General features: G+C 50.6%; 1 protein-coding gene across 2 annotated transcripts in view; it reads left to right on the top strand.

Moving 5' to 3' along the window:
* FCHSD2 (FCH and double SH3 domains 2) overlaps window positions 1–14,158 on the top strand; it is a 241,138-nt gene that overhangs the window by 154,064 nt on the left and 72,916 nt on the right. The window lies entirely within an intron of this gene.

The raw sequence follows: 14,158 nt of genomic DNA, 5'->3' as shown, positions 1-14,158 counted from the left end.
GCTGTGGAGGGACTTTTGACAAGGGCTGGGAGTGATAGGGTGAGAGACAATGGATTGAAAGTGGAAGGGGGGAGATTCAGCCTGGAGATTAGGAAGAAATTCTTGACAGGTAGGGTGGGGAGACACTGGAACAGGTTGCCCAGGGAGGCTGTGGATGTCCCCTCCCTGGAAGTGTTCAAGGCCAGGCTGGATGAGGCCTTGAGCAACCTGGGCTGATGGGAGGTGTCCCTGCCCATGGCAGGGGGAGTTGGAACTGGATGAACTTTGAGGTCCCTTCCAACCCAGCCCATTCTATGAATCAACAAATCTGTGAGCATCAACCCAACCCCACCATGGTCATCAAACCATGTCCCCAAGTGCCATGGCCACATGATTCTTGAACACCTACAGGGATAGGGACTCCACCACCTCACTGGGCAGCCTGTTCCAATCCCTGAGTGCTCTTTCTGGACAGAAATTTCACCACTGTAAGGAATCAATTTGCATCCACATTATTGTTATAATGCTTATTGAAATTATTTAGAAGCAGCCAGGGATTTGCTTGTCTAAATTGGAGAGGTTTGGCCCAAAACAACAAAGAAAACCTGAAGATAAAATAGTTCTGAAGTCACAGAATTGTCAGGGTTGGAAGGGACCATAAGGATCATCCAGTTTCAACCCCCCCTGCCATGGGCAGGGGTACCTTACACTACAGCAGGTTGCTCACAGCCACCTCCAGCCTGGCCTTCAAAACCTCCAGGCATGAGGCTTCCACCACCTCCCTGGGCAACCTGTGCCAGTGTCTCAGCACCCTCATGGGGAAGAACTTCTTCCTAATGTCTAATATAAATCTCCCCTCCCCAACTTGGATCCACTCCCCCCAGTCCTATCACTCCCTGACACCCTAAGAAGTCCCTCCCCAGCTTTCTTGTAGCCCCCTGAAGATCCTGGAAGGCCACAAGAAGGTCTCCTTGGAGCCTTCTCTTCTCCAGACTGCACAACCCCAACTCTCTCCGTCTTCATAGGAGAGGTACTCAAGCCCCTCAAGTCACAAGAGGTTTCCATGGTCTTCTATAAATCTCTTTCATCAAGTCAGCACTAACTATTCTTTGAAGATCCTCTAAATGCTCTCTTGAAAATGCAGAGGGAATTTCTGGAACCAGTGTTTCAATTCCCCTTCTTGTGAGCTGCAAGCCACAAGTATTTTTGATTTTAATGAAGGCAGCCATGGGTTGCTTTAGCTCCAGTGTCAGCTGGGCTCAGCAGCTTGGCTTCACAGATGCTCCAGGAGCATTCAGAGCTGTCTCATCTTCATTCCTCTGAATGGAAGATGAGTGAATCATTGAATGGTCTGGGTTGGAAGGGACCTCCAAAGGTCATCCAGTCCAACTCCCTCTGCAGTCAGCAAGGACAGCCCCAACTAGCTCAGGTTGCCCAGAGCCCTGTCCAGCCTCACCTTGAATATCTCCAGGGATGGGGCCACAACCACCTCCCTGGGCAACCTGTTCCAGTGTTCCACCACCCTCATGGTGCAGAACTTGTTCCTCACATCCAATCTAAATCTGCTCCGCTCCAGTTTGAAGCCATTGCCTCTTGTCCTGTCCCTGCAGGCCTCTGCAAACAGTCTCTCTCCAGCCTTCCTGTAGCCCCCTTCAGGTACTGGCAGGGAGGCTGTTGCCAGCCTCATAGAATCATTCAGGTTGGAAAAGACCTTTGAGATCATCAGGTCCAACCATTAACATAACTTTACCAAGTGCACCCTGGCTAAGCCCCCCAGAGATCATAGAATCATGGAAGCACCACTAGGGCAATTAAACCATGTCCCAAAGTGCTTTGGCCACACATTTCTTGAACACCTCCAGGGATGGTGACTCAACCACCTCCCTGGGCAGCCTGTTCCAATCCCTGACCATTCTTTCAATGAAAAAGTGTTTCCTAATATCCATCCTAAACTTCCCCTGGTGCAGCTTGAGTCTGTTCCCTCTTGCTCTGTCACTAATTCCATGTGAGAAGAGACCAACACCAACCTCTCTATATTGTCCTTTCAGATAAGGGTAGAGAGCAATGAGGTCTCCTCTCCTTCCCAGTTTAAATCTGAGCTAAGCACAATTCTGAGCAATTTTGTTCCAGCTGACTCTGAGTAAACCTCAGCAGGGAAGTGAACAGAAGCTTCCTACCGGAAAGAAAACCACTTCTGGTGGCAACTTCTGCAAAACCACAAGCAAAGGGACTTTATTTTGATGGCCTTGATAGGAAGAGGCACTTCAACCACTAGCTCTGCTGGCTTCTGGTATTTTCAGTGGCAAAACCACTACACCAGAGCCTGAAAGAGACAATCACAGAATTGTGTAGGCTGTGCAGCCTTTCAGCAAGACTTGGACAGAGTGGAGAGCTGGGCAGAGAGGAGCATCATGAAGGTCAACAAGGAGAAGTGCAGAGTCCTGCAGCTGGGAAGGAAGAATAAGCTGCAGCAGGACAGGCTGGGAAGTGATCTGCTGGAGAGCAGCCCTGTGCAGAAGAACCTGGGAGTCCTGGTGGGCACCAAGTTCTGCATGGGCCAGCAATGTGCCCTGGTGGCCAAGAAGGCCAATGGGATCCTGGGATCCTGCATTCAGCAGAGTGTGGCCAGCAGATCCAGGGAGGTTCGCCTCCCCTTCTACTCTGCCCTGGGGAGGCCCCACCTGGAATACTGCATCCAGTTCTGGGCTCCCCAGTTCAGGAGGGACAGGGATCTGCTGGAGAGAGTCCAAGGGAGGGCTACCAGGATGCTGAAGGGACCTGGAGCACTGCCTGGTGAGGAGAGGCTGAGAGCCCTGGGGGTGGTTAGTCTGGAGAGAAGACTGAGAGGGGATCTGATCAATGTCTATCAATATCTGAGGGCTGGGGGTGAGGAGGGAGGGGACAGGATCTGCTCAGTTGCACCCTGGGATAGGACAAGGGGCAATGGATGGAAACTGCAGCACAGGAGGTTCCACCTCAACATGAGGAGGAACTTCTTCACTGTGAGGGTCACAGAGCCCTGGAACAGGCTGCCCAGGGAGGTTGTGGAGTCTCCTCTGAAGACTTTTCAGCCCCATCTGGATGTGTTCCTGTGTGACCTGTGCTGGCTTCTATGGTCCTGCTCTGGCAGGGAGGTTGAACTCAATCTCTGGAGGTCTCTTCCAACTCCTAACATCCTGTGAGCCTGTGGTAGATACCTTGAAGATCCTTGAGGCCAACCTTGAACCCAACACAGCCAAGAGTCACCTCATTCATCACAGCCTCTCCAATCTAACTGGAGACAAAAGAGCTCACAGCTATTTCTGGTGGACAGAAGGAAACCTGAGTGCTGGTCACAGCTGCCTGTTACCAATCTGCTCTTTCTCATCTTGTGGCTAACCACAACTCAAGTCCTTGTTTAAGGATTTGGTCCAAAATGTTGCTTGTTTCTAGTATTGGGAGTATGGTGTCCAAACCTGGAGTCCTCAGCACAGCACAGACAGGGATCTGTTGAAACAGGACCAGAGGAGGTCACAGCAGTGATGGGAAGGCTGGAAGCCCTCTGCTGTGAGGCCAGGCTGAGAGAGTTGGGGTTGTTCAGCCTGCAGAAGTGAATGCTCCTGGGAGACCTTCTTGCAGGCTTTCAGTACTTGAAGAGTCTGAGAAGAAAGCTGGGCACAGACTTCTGAGCAGGGCCTGTGGTGACAGGACAAGGGGCATGGTTTGAAAATAAAAGAGGAGTTCAAACTGGATATAGGGAAGAGGGTTTTTATTCTGAGGATGGCAAGAGCCTGTCCCAGTCTGCCCAGAGAGGTGGGAGATGCTCCATCCCTAGAACCATTCCAGGTCAGGTTGTTTGGGGGGTCTGAGCAACCTGCTGCAGTTGCAGATGTCCCTGCTGACTGCAGGGGGCTTGAACTGGATGACCTTGAAAGGTCCCTTCCAACCCAACCCATTCCATGATTCTGTTTTCCCTCTCCATGGATGAGGAGAGTACAGTGTAAGAACAGAGCATAGCAAAGCCCAACCTCGCAATCAGGGCAGTGGAAGGCTCTGAAAACACGGGTCAGATGTCACGGGACAGTAAAGCTATTTCTGGATGATTCTGGTGACTCATCAGCAAGTTATCCCCTGGCATTTTGACAGACAGCACTTCAGAAAAGGGGCTGGTGGGGAAAACCTGCAATGGGATTTTACAGATGATCACTGAAGGGACCTTAAAGTTCATCCAGTTCCAACTCCCAGTGCCATGGGCAGGGACACCTCCCACCAGCCCAGGTTGCTCAAGGCCTCATCCAAACTGGCTTTGAACACCTCCAGGGAGAGGACATCCACAGCCTCCCTGGGCAACCTGTGCCAGTGTCTCCCCACCCACACTGCAAAGAATTTCTTCCTAATCTCCAGGCTCAATCTCTTCTCTTCCAGCTCCAAGCCATTGCCCCTCATCACTCCCAGCCCTTGTCAAAAGTCCCTCCCCAACTCTCCTGTAGCCCCCTTCAGGTACTGGAAGACTGTTCTAAGGTCTCCCTGGAGCCTTCTCTTCTCTTTTCCAGGCCAAACAGCCCCAGCTCTCTCAGCCTGTCCCTATATTGGAAGTTCTCCAGCCCTCTGACCATCTCGGTGGCCTCTTCTGGACCAGCAGTTCCATGTCATTGTGCTGGGGGCAGCAGAAGTGGAGGCAGTGCTGCAGGAGGGGGCTGAGCAGAGCAGAGAGGCAGAATCCCCTCCCTGTGCTGCTGCTCTCCCTGCTCTGGATGCAGCTCAGCACACAGCTGCCTGCTGGGCTGCCAGCGACCATTGCTGGCTCCTGGGGAGTTTCTCACCAGCTGACACCCCCAAGGCCTTCTCCTCCAGACTGTTCTGGAGCCAATCCTCATCCAGTTCTTGGTTGTCCTCTGGACCTCCTCCAGCACCTTTTGTGTCAGGCTTTGTGGTGGGGGTTAGGGGAATCTCTTTGAAGGGAGAAACCTTTCCCAGTATTTTTAATTGCAGCCTTCAGCCTAAAATTATCTTTCTGCTCCCTCTCTGGGACTTATAAGGAGAGCATGAATAAATTGTGAGGGTGATTCCCCTGGGGAGGAGTGAGAATGGACTCATAAAAGTAATAAAGCATAATTGGCAGCTGGAATTCCCAAGGGATATTTGGAGAAACAGGGATTAATCTGCTGTGCTGCAGTGCAGCTGCTCTACCTTTGGCCAGGGCCCTGTGATGTTGGTCCCTTGATTGTCCAAGACAATTGTCTTTCATTGTTCCCTGCTTCTATAATTGTCACCATAATCACAGAGCTGTGACTCTTGAGCTGGTTTCCTTTCTAAGGACATGTAGCTCATTTTTGGAGATTACAAAAACTTCCCCCAAATAGTTTCAGTTTGGTTTGGTCCTTTCAGATGTCAGTGGGACTTGTTAAGAGCATTTAGATCAGCCTGAAAATCATGTCCAGTTTTCATCTCTGCCAGCAGCAGGCTGAGGGAGGTTCTCCTCCCCCTCTACTCTGCTCTGCTCTGGTGAGGCCACATCTGGAGTATTTGGATCAGTCCTGGGCTCCAGAGTTCAACTGGGACAGGGATTTGCTGGAGAGGGTGCAGCAAAGGGTTAGAAAGATGCCAAGGGGCCTGGAACATCTCTGATGAGGAAAGGCTGAGAGAATTGGGGATGTTTAGTCTGGAGAAGAGCAGCCTGGGGGGAGATTCCATCAGTGCTGAGCCATACTTCAAGGGAGGGTGGCAGCAGGATGGGACCAGGCTGTGTTCAGTGGTGCCCAGGGACAGGACAACGGGCAGCAGCCACAAACTTGATCACAAGAAGTTCCATCTAAACATGAGGAGGAACAGCAGCTTGCCCAGGATCACAGTGGCCAGGTGGGCTTGGAAGCTCTCCAGAGAAGGAGACTCCACAACCTCTCTGGGCAGCCTGCTGCAGGCACTCTCAAAGTCAAGAAGCTTTTCCTTCTGTCTGTACTTTTGTAGAACAGAGGTTTGGAGACTTGCCCTCTAGAGCTCTTGTGTCTGAGACAAGGGTGTTTCATCTGTGGCATGAATACTTATGGTGTTTCATCTGTGGAATGAATACTTATAGCCCAACAGAGTCACAGAATGGGTTGGAAAGGACCTTAAAGATCATCTAGTTCCAACCCCCTTAATTGTCAGGGTTGGAAGGGACCTCAAGGATCAGCCAGATCCAATCCCCTGCCATGGGCAGGGACACCTCACACTACAGCAGGTTGCTCACAGCTACATCCAGCCTGGCCTTAAAATTCTCCAGGCATGAGGCTTCCACCACCTCCCTGGGCAACCTGTGCCAGTGTCTCACCACCCTCATGGGGAAGAACTTCTTCCTAACTACATGATGATGATGATGAAGATGATGATGATGGTGATGATGATGATGATGGTGCTGCTGCTGCTGCTGCTGCTGTGGTCAGCATGAACAGCAGAAGTCAGTGGCAAAATGCTGAGTGATTTGAAGAGATCATTCCATGTGAAGGAAGCCAAATACTCTTGGCAGGAACCATGCTGAGTAGTCTTCAGATATGAAATAACGTGACGATGACTGTCTGCCACAAAATCTTCTTCTGAGTCTTGGATTGGAACCAGGATGATATTTTTGTGTTCCCCCCAAGAAGGAAGAAATCCAAGAGCAAAGTCAGTCTCATCAGGGCAATTTATTCTAGAATCCTAGAATGGTTTGGGTTGGAATGAGCCCTGAAGATCACCTAGTTCCAACCCCCTGCCAACCCACCTTCTGCCAGACCAGGTGGCTCAAGGCCTCCCTCAGCCTGGTCTTGAGCAAGGGGGAGGAGGAACAATGTATAAAAAAGCTGAGTTGGGAAAACTAAAGGAGATTTCCATCCATGCCTGTGGTCACCTAGCAGACCCTCCCTATCCAATGTGCCAGCTGCAGGGCTCTGTGCAGGCTAATGTAGAAGGAGAATTTCCTCTTATCTTTCATTTTGCTCATCCTTGTTTTAAAGAGACATTGTCTGGGGCCTGGGGGAGGGTGATGAACATCTGTTGGAGGCCATTCCCTGTTTTGTTGTGCTTAGAGCAGACTTGAGTGCACCAGCAGCAAAGGTTTGGTCATTAAAGACAATGGCCCTGCCCAAATTGTAAAGGAACAAACTGATGTGCAGAGCAATCATCAAGTGACTCATGAGAGCAGACAAAGAACTTGAAAACAAGCCCAAAACCATGGACACCAGAAACTAGAAAGCTCTTGGGGTAAGGGAAAGTGCCACGTGTGGTTCTGAGCAGGGAGCTGAAAGGGAAGCAAAGAGAAGCCAGGGCACTTGTTGTCTTTAGGGTTTATTGTTCTCCTCTTTGCCAGGATAGAATAGAATAGAATAGAATAGAATAAACCAGGTTGGAAGAGACCTTCAAGATCATCGCTTCCAACCTATCACCCAACACCACCCAATCAACTAACCCATGTAACCAAGCACCCTGTCAAGTCTCCTCCTGAACACCTCCAGTGACGGCGATTCCACCACCTCCCCAGGCAGTCCATTCCAATGGGCAATCACTCTCTCTGTGTAAAACTTCCTCCTGACCTCCAGCCTGAACTTCCCCTGGCGCAGCCTGAGACTGTGTCCTCTTGTTCTGGTGCTGGCTGCCTGGGAGAAGAGACCAACCTCTGCCTGTTTACAACCCCCCTTCAGGTAGCTGTAGAGAGCAATAAGGTCACCCCTGAGTCTCCTCCTCTCCAGGCTAAGCAGCCCCAGCTCCCTCAGTCTCTCCTCATAGGGCTTGTGTTCCAAGCCCCTCACTAACTTCGTTGCCCTTCTCTGGACTCGTTCCAGCAAGTCAACCTCCTTCCTAAACTGAGGGGCCCAGAACTGGACACAGTACTCGAGGTGTGGCCTAACCAGGATGAAAGCTCCTGCTCTAGGCTGGGAGGAAATGAGAAGGAAACTGAAATATCCTCTCAGTCTGGAGAAGAGAAGGCTCTATGAGACCTTAGAGCAGCCTTCCAGTACCTGAAGGGGGCTCCAGGAGAGCTGGGGAGGGACTTCTGACAAGGGTTTGCAGTGATAGGATGAGAGGCAATGGATTGAAGCTGGAAGAGGGGAGGTTGAGACTGGAGATGAGGAAGGAATTCTTTAGAGTGAGAGTGGTGAAACACTGGAGCAGGTTGCCCAGGGAGGCAGTGGATGCCTCCTCCCTGGAAGTGCTCAAGGCCAGGCTGGATGAGGCCTTGAGCAACCTGGTCTGGTGGGAGGTGTCCCTGCCCATGGCAGGGGGTTGGAACTGGATGATCCTTAAGGTCCCTCCCAACCATTCTGTGAATCTATGATTCTATGCAGCTGTGTACTGCAGGAGCTGAGGATAACTGAGGTACCCAGGACAGTTGGATGTCCACCTGTAGTTTAGAGTCATAGAACTCTGTAGGTTGGAAGGGACCTTTAAAGGTCTCAATGCTTATCAGCATCTAAAGGGTAGGAGGCAAGAGGCTGGGGCCAGACACTTTTCAGTGATGCTTAGTGACAGGACAAGGGGCAATGGGCACAAACTGGAAGTGAGGAGGTTCTGTCTGAACATGAGGAGGAACTTCTTTGGTGTGAGCATGCTGGAGGCCTGGAACAGGCTGCCCAGAGAGGTTGTGGAGAGTACTTCTCTGGAGAGCTTCCAATTCCACTGGGCCATTGTGATCCTGTGCAAGCTGCTGTGGGTGCCCTGCTTTAGCAGAGGGCTTGGACTGGATCATCTCCATAAGTTCCTTCCAATCCCCACCATGCTTCTGTGATGTGATTCTGTGATTTATTTGGCCTTAGTTTAACACTGGCTTGCACTGGATGCCACTGTAAGGCTCTACTGACTTGTGAGGAGCAAGCAGAGGGAGCTGGGGTTGGTCAGAAGAGAGAAGAGGAGGCTGAGGAGAGAACTTCCGGTTCTCTACAACTTCCTGAAAGGGGGTTGGAGTGAGGTGGTGGTCAGTCTGTTCTTTTTACTAACAAGTGATGAGAGGAAATCACAGACTCTTGATATTCTGATTTCAAGGAGCCAAGCATAGCTCCTCTTTTCTCCTTGTAGGCTGAGGAACTCCGACACCAACTCTTTGATCCAGAGGGTGTGGAGGTGCTGGAAGGTGTCCAGAGAAGGGCCATGAGGATGAGCAGCGGGCTGGAGCTTCTTTCCCATGAGGACAGGCTGAGAGATTTTGGGCTGTTCAGTCTGGAGAGGAGAAGGCTCTGAGAAGACCTTATTGTGGCCTTCCAGTATCTGAAGGGGGCCTACAGGAAGGCTGGGGAGGGACTTTTTAGGGTGTCAGGGAGTGGTAGGACTAGGGGGGGATGAAGCAAAACTAAAAATGGGTAGATTGAGATTGGATGTTAGGAAGAAGTTCTTCCCCATGAGGGTGGTGAGAGCCTGGCACAGGTTGCCCAGGGAGGTGGTGGAAGCCTCATGCCTGGAGGTTTTGAAGGCCAGGCTGGAGGTGGCTGTGAGCAACCTGCTGTGGTGTGAGGTGTCCCTGGCCATGGCAGGGGGGTTTGAACTGGATGATCCTTGAAATCCTTTCCAACCCTGACAATTCTGTGATTCTAGGGTAGGGTTTTTTGTCCTCAGCTTTCATTAGCAACTCTCTCTTGTTTTCCCATATGGTATAGCGGCGGGGAGGAAGGATTTTTATCAGCTGCTGAGCCTGTGAAGGGCAGGCTGGGCAGCAGACATCCTGTGACATTTAAGTCAAGCTTCAGACTTCACCATAGTGATGACTGAAGACACCACACAGTTGTTCCTCCTGGATTGCAGTGAGTGAGGGATGCAGAAGCTCGAGCTGGTTGGATGTCAGGTGCAGGGAGGCTGTTCAGGGACACTGCCATGGCTTGGATCTTCGGTTTGTTGGTGATTTTTCTATAGAAGTTGTCATGTTTTGTTGACAAACGGTCCCAGATTTGATTTGCTTTGATGTGAGGATGTCTGGATGGAGAAGTAGAGGATCTGAGCAGTGAGGAAAGAATTAGAAAAGACCTGCAGCAAGCAAGTTGCTCTTCTCTAGCAGGGGAAGTGGATGCCTGGAATAATTTACTGCCAGAAATCAGCATTTTTAAGGGAAGATCACTGTGGAATGTAACTGGTAACTGAAGAGGATGGGCTTTCCTGACCTTCCTTCCTTCCTTTCTCTCCCAGTGTCCTTGGGAAATGCTATTACATAGCACTGATGGGGATACTGCTGAGGCCAGCAAAGCCAGCTGATTTCATTTGTGGTGGAAGCCTCAGCTCTGGAGGATTTTTAAGGCCAGGCTGGATGTGGCTGTGAGCAACCCTGTCTGGTGCGAGGTGTCCCTGCCCATGGCAAGGGGGTTGGAATTGGATGATCCTTAAGGTCCTTTCCAACCCTGACAATTCTGTGATTGTGACTTTGTCTTCTGGGTTGTAGATGAGATGTTAAAATCACAGGTTGGATTGGAAGGGACTTCTAAAGCTCATCCAGTGCACCCCCCCCTGCAGTCAGTAGGGACATTTTCCACTAGAGGAGGTTGCTCAATCCCCAGTAAAGCTGACCTGGAATGGCTCAAGGGATGGGACATCTCCCACCTCTCTGGGCAGCCTGGGTCAGTGTTTCACCACACTCACTGAAAAAAACTTTCTTCTTCTATCTAGTCTGAATCTTCCCTCAATAGGTAAATGCTCTCTCCTTTGTAGACCCCACCTGGAGCGTCCAGTTCTGGTTCCCCCTGCACAAGGACATGGAGCTGTTGGAGCAGGTGCAGGGGAGGCCATGAAAATGATCAGAGAGCTGGAGAACCTCCCTATGGGGACAGGCTGAGACAGCTGGAGCTGTTCAGCCTGGAGAAGAAAAGAGAAGGCTCCAGGAAGACCTTAGAGCAGCCTTCCAGTACCTGAAGGGGGCTACAGGAGAGCTGGGGACAGACATTTCACAAGGACTTGGAGTGGGAGTGACACAGCCAGGGGAAATGGATTGAAGCTAGAAAAGGGGAGATTGAGGCTGGGGATTAGGAAGAAACTCTTGACAGTGAGGGTGATAAGACACTAGAACAGGTTGCCCAGGGAGGCTGTGGATGCCTTCTCCCTGGAGGTGTTCAAGGCCAGGTTGGATGAGGCCTTGAGCAACCTGATCTGGTGGGAGGTGTTCCTGCCCATGGCAGGGGGGGTTGGAACTGGATGAGCTTTAAGGTCCCTTCCAACCCAAACCATTCCATGATTCATTTAGCACAATCATGGAACTGAAAATTTCCAGGCCACACCTCAGAGATCATCAGTGGAATGGATTCAGAGGTGTGAGTTTTGAACACATACACACACACACACACACACACACACACACACACATACACAGAGACACACACACACACAGAGACACAGACACACACACACACTGAAAGCTTCACTCTACATGCTTGCTAGGTCATTGTTGTTATTGATTCATTTTTAATAGTAAGTATGAAAAGATTTAGTGTTACAGATACTACAGGATTGGAACAGGCTGTCCAGGGAGTTGGTGGAGTCACCATCCCTGGATGTGTTCAAGAAGCTGTGAAGATGGCACTTGGGGACATGGTTTGATGGCCATGGTGGTGTTGGCTTGAAGGCTGACTCAATGATCTGAGAGAGCTTTTCCAAACCAAAGCAATTCTAAGCTTCTATGAACAACAGAGTCCCTGTTCACTGTGGGCTGCAGGTGATTTTCAACACAAATGAGGCCAGGGATGGATTTTTCAGGGTTTGTAATGTAGGTGAGAATGTAGAGGGCTAAGAATTGGAATGAAGTTTTTAACAGGCAACCTAAAATAGATGGAAGGCAGCATCCAGGATTCAAATCTCCCTTTAAATTTGGGGGGGTTGCTTTGATTACCAAGCATGAAAATATCTCAGATAGCCATGAGGCTATCCCAGGCTCTCCCTCCACAAACACAATGATTTTTGTTCAGGTCCTTTGAAACTTCTCCTTATCTTTTTATTTTCAGGCTGTAGGCAGGGTGGGGTAGGGTCAAGTCTAATTCTGTTCTGTTCCCTCCACCCATGTAAGGAAATTCTTTGCCTTCAACATCAGCTCCATTGTTTCCAGCTGCAGTGGCAGCCTCCTAAGTATTTGTCAGGGCTCATGGAAGGTGTCCCTGCCCATTGCAGAGGGCTTGGAGTTAGATGATCTTTAAGGTCCCTTCCAACTCAGACCATTCTGTGATTCTTAGTGCTCAGTGTAGGCCAAAGTTAGCGGAGAAGTCAACTGTTGAGTTGCATCAACTTGCAAAAGCTCTGGAGAGCTCAGCACAGACAGGGACCTGTTGGAGCATGACTAGAGGAGACAACAGCAATGATGGGAGGGCTGGAAGCCCTCTGCTGGGAAGCCATGCTGAGAGAGTTGGGGTTGTGCAGCCTGGAAAAGAGAAGGCTCCAGAGGGACCTTCACTACTTTTCAGTATTTAAAAGGAGTCTGTAAGAAAGGTGGGTAGGGGCAGTTTAGCAGAGCTTGTAGTGATAGGATGAGGGTGAAGGTTTCAAACTACAAGAGGGAGATTTAGACTGGAGAGACTAAGACATTTGTTATGCTGAAGGTAATGTGACCCTGTCCCAGAGAGGTGGGAGATGCTGCTTCCCTGGAACCATTCCAGGTCAGGTCATCTGGGGCTCTGAGCAACCTGCTCTAGTTGCAGATGTCCCTGTTGACTTCAGGGGGTTGGACTAGACAACCTTGGATTGGAAGATCTCTTCCAACCCAAACCACTCTGTGATGCTATGATTGTACTTGATACTTTGTGTTGAAATCAGAAAAATATTCTTGTCTCATCCTGTCCTGTTTCCATAAGTAATTTGATGGATTTGAATTGGGCCAGGGACAGCTGCATGAGGGCCAACAAGTCACACTGCAAGGGCCTGCAGCTGGGTCAGGCCAAGCCCAGGCACAAAGCCAGGCTGGGTGCAGAGCGGGGTGAGAGCAGCCCTGAAGAAAGAGACTTGGGGGTGTTGGGTGCTGAGAAGCTCCCCAGGAGCCAGCAGTGCCCTCAGGCAGCCCAGCAGGCAGCTGTGTGCTGGGCTGCAGCCAGAGGAGTGTGGGCAGCAGGGCAAGAGACGAGGCCACAAAGATGATCCAAGGGCTGCAGCAGCTCTGCTCTGAGGCCAGGCTGAGGGAGCTGGGGCTGTTCAGCCTGGAGAAGAGAAGGCTCCAGGGGGACCTCAGAGCTGCCTTGCAATAGCTGAAGGGATCCTGCAGGAAGGCTGCAGAGGGACTTTTGCTGAGGGTGTCTAGAGCCAGGCCAAGGGGGAATGGTTTGAAGCTGAGGCAGAGCAGGGTCAGACTGGAGCTGAGGAAGAAGTTCTTCAGTGTGAGGGTGGTGAGACTCTGGAATTGGCTGCTCAGGGAGGTTGTGTCCTGCTTGGAATGAGAGGCCAAAAACTGAACCCAGGACTTCACATGTAGCCTCCCCAGTGCTGAGTCCAGGGGCACAATCACTTCCCTGCTCCTGCTGGCCACACCATAGCTGATCCAGGCCAGGATTCTGATGGCCTTCTTGGCCAGCTGGGCACACTGTTCAGCTGCCTGTCCACCAGCACCCTCAAGGTCCTATTCTGCCAGGTAGTTTCCAGGCCACTCCACCGCAATCCTGCAGCGTTCGCAAGGTGGTTGTGACCCAGGTGCAGGACCCAGCACTTTGCTTTGTTAAACCTCCTAAGACTCTTCCTCTGAAGCTCAGATCATCTTAGTTCTGATGTCAGCTTTGTTTTAAAGAAGAAGATCTTGATTTCCTTTTGAGCTTGATAACAAGACAGCTCTGATTGTAGTACAGCAAGTGCTTGAGTAATCCTCGGGGATTCAGGAAGAGAACAAAAGCCTTTGTGGAAGGATAACCTGCTTGGGGGGGGGTTGGAAATACTCCCTTATTTGGAAATACTCCCTTATTTTTTTTCCCCTCTGTTATCCCTTTCAAGGAAAAGCCTTTTTTTTGGGATTTCAAAGCTAAATTGTGATGTGGAATGGATTGGGTCAGAGAGTTTGTAAGCTAATGAGATGCAGATTAAGACAGTGCCACCTGAATGTTAATTGCTCTTGGAGCCCTTCGGCACCTCGCAGCCTTTCCTTCCTTCTTTTACTCTCAACCTATCCAGCTCGATGGAATAATTACCATTTTTATAGCATGAAGAGACAATTTGGAGCCACCCCAGCTTTCTAATCCCCTGACTGATGGGATGTCACGTTCTCTGGGCAACCATGAGGAGGTTTTGCAGCTCCCCACATGCTGGAGCC

The sequence above is a fragment of the Melanerpes formicivorus genome, unplaced genomic scaffold (assembly GCF_026170545.1).
Source record: "Melanerpes formicivorus ecotype bairdi unplaced genomic scaffold, bMelFor1.0.p_v2 SCAF_1, whole genome shotgun sequence".
Classification (NCBI taxonomy): Eukaryota; Metazoa; Chordata; class Aves; order Piciformes; family Picidae; genus Melanerpes; species Melanerpes formicivorus.
The sequence above is the reverse complement of the archived record's forward strand: the minus strand, read 5'-3'. Positions and strand labels throughout refer to the sequence as shown.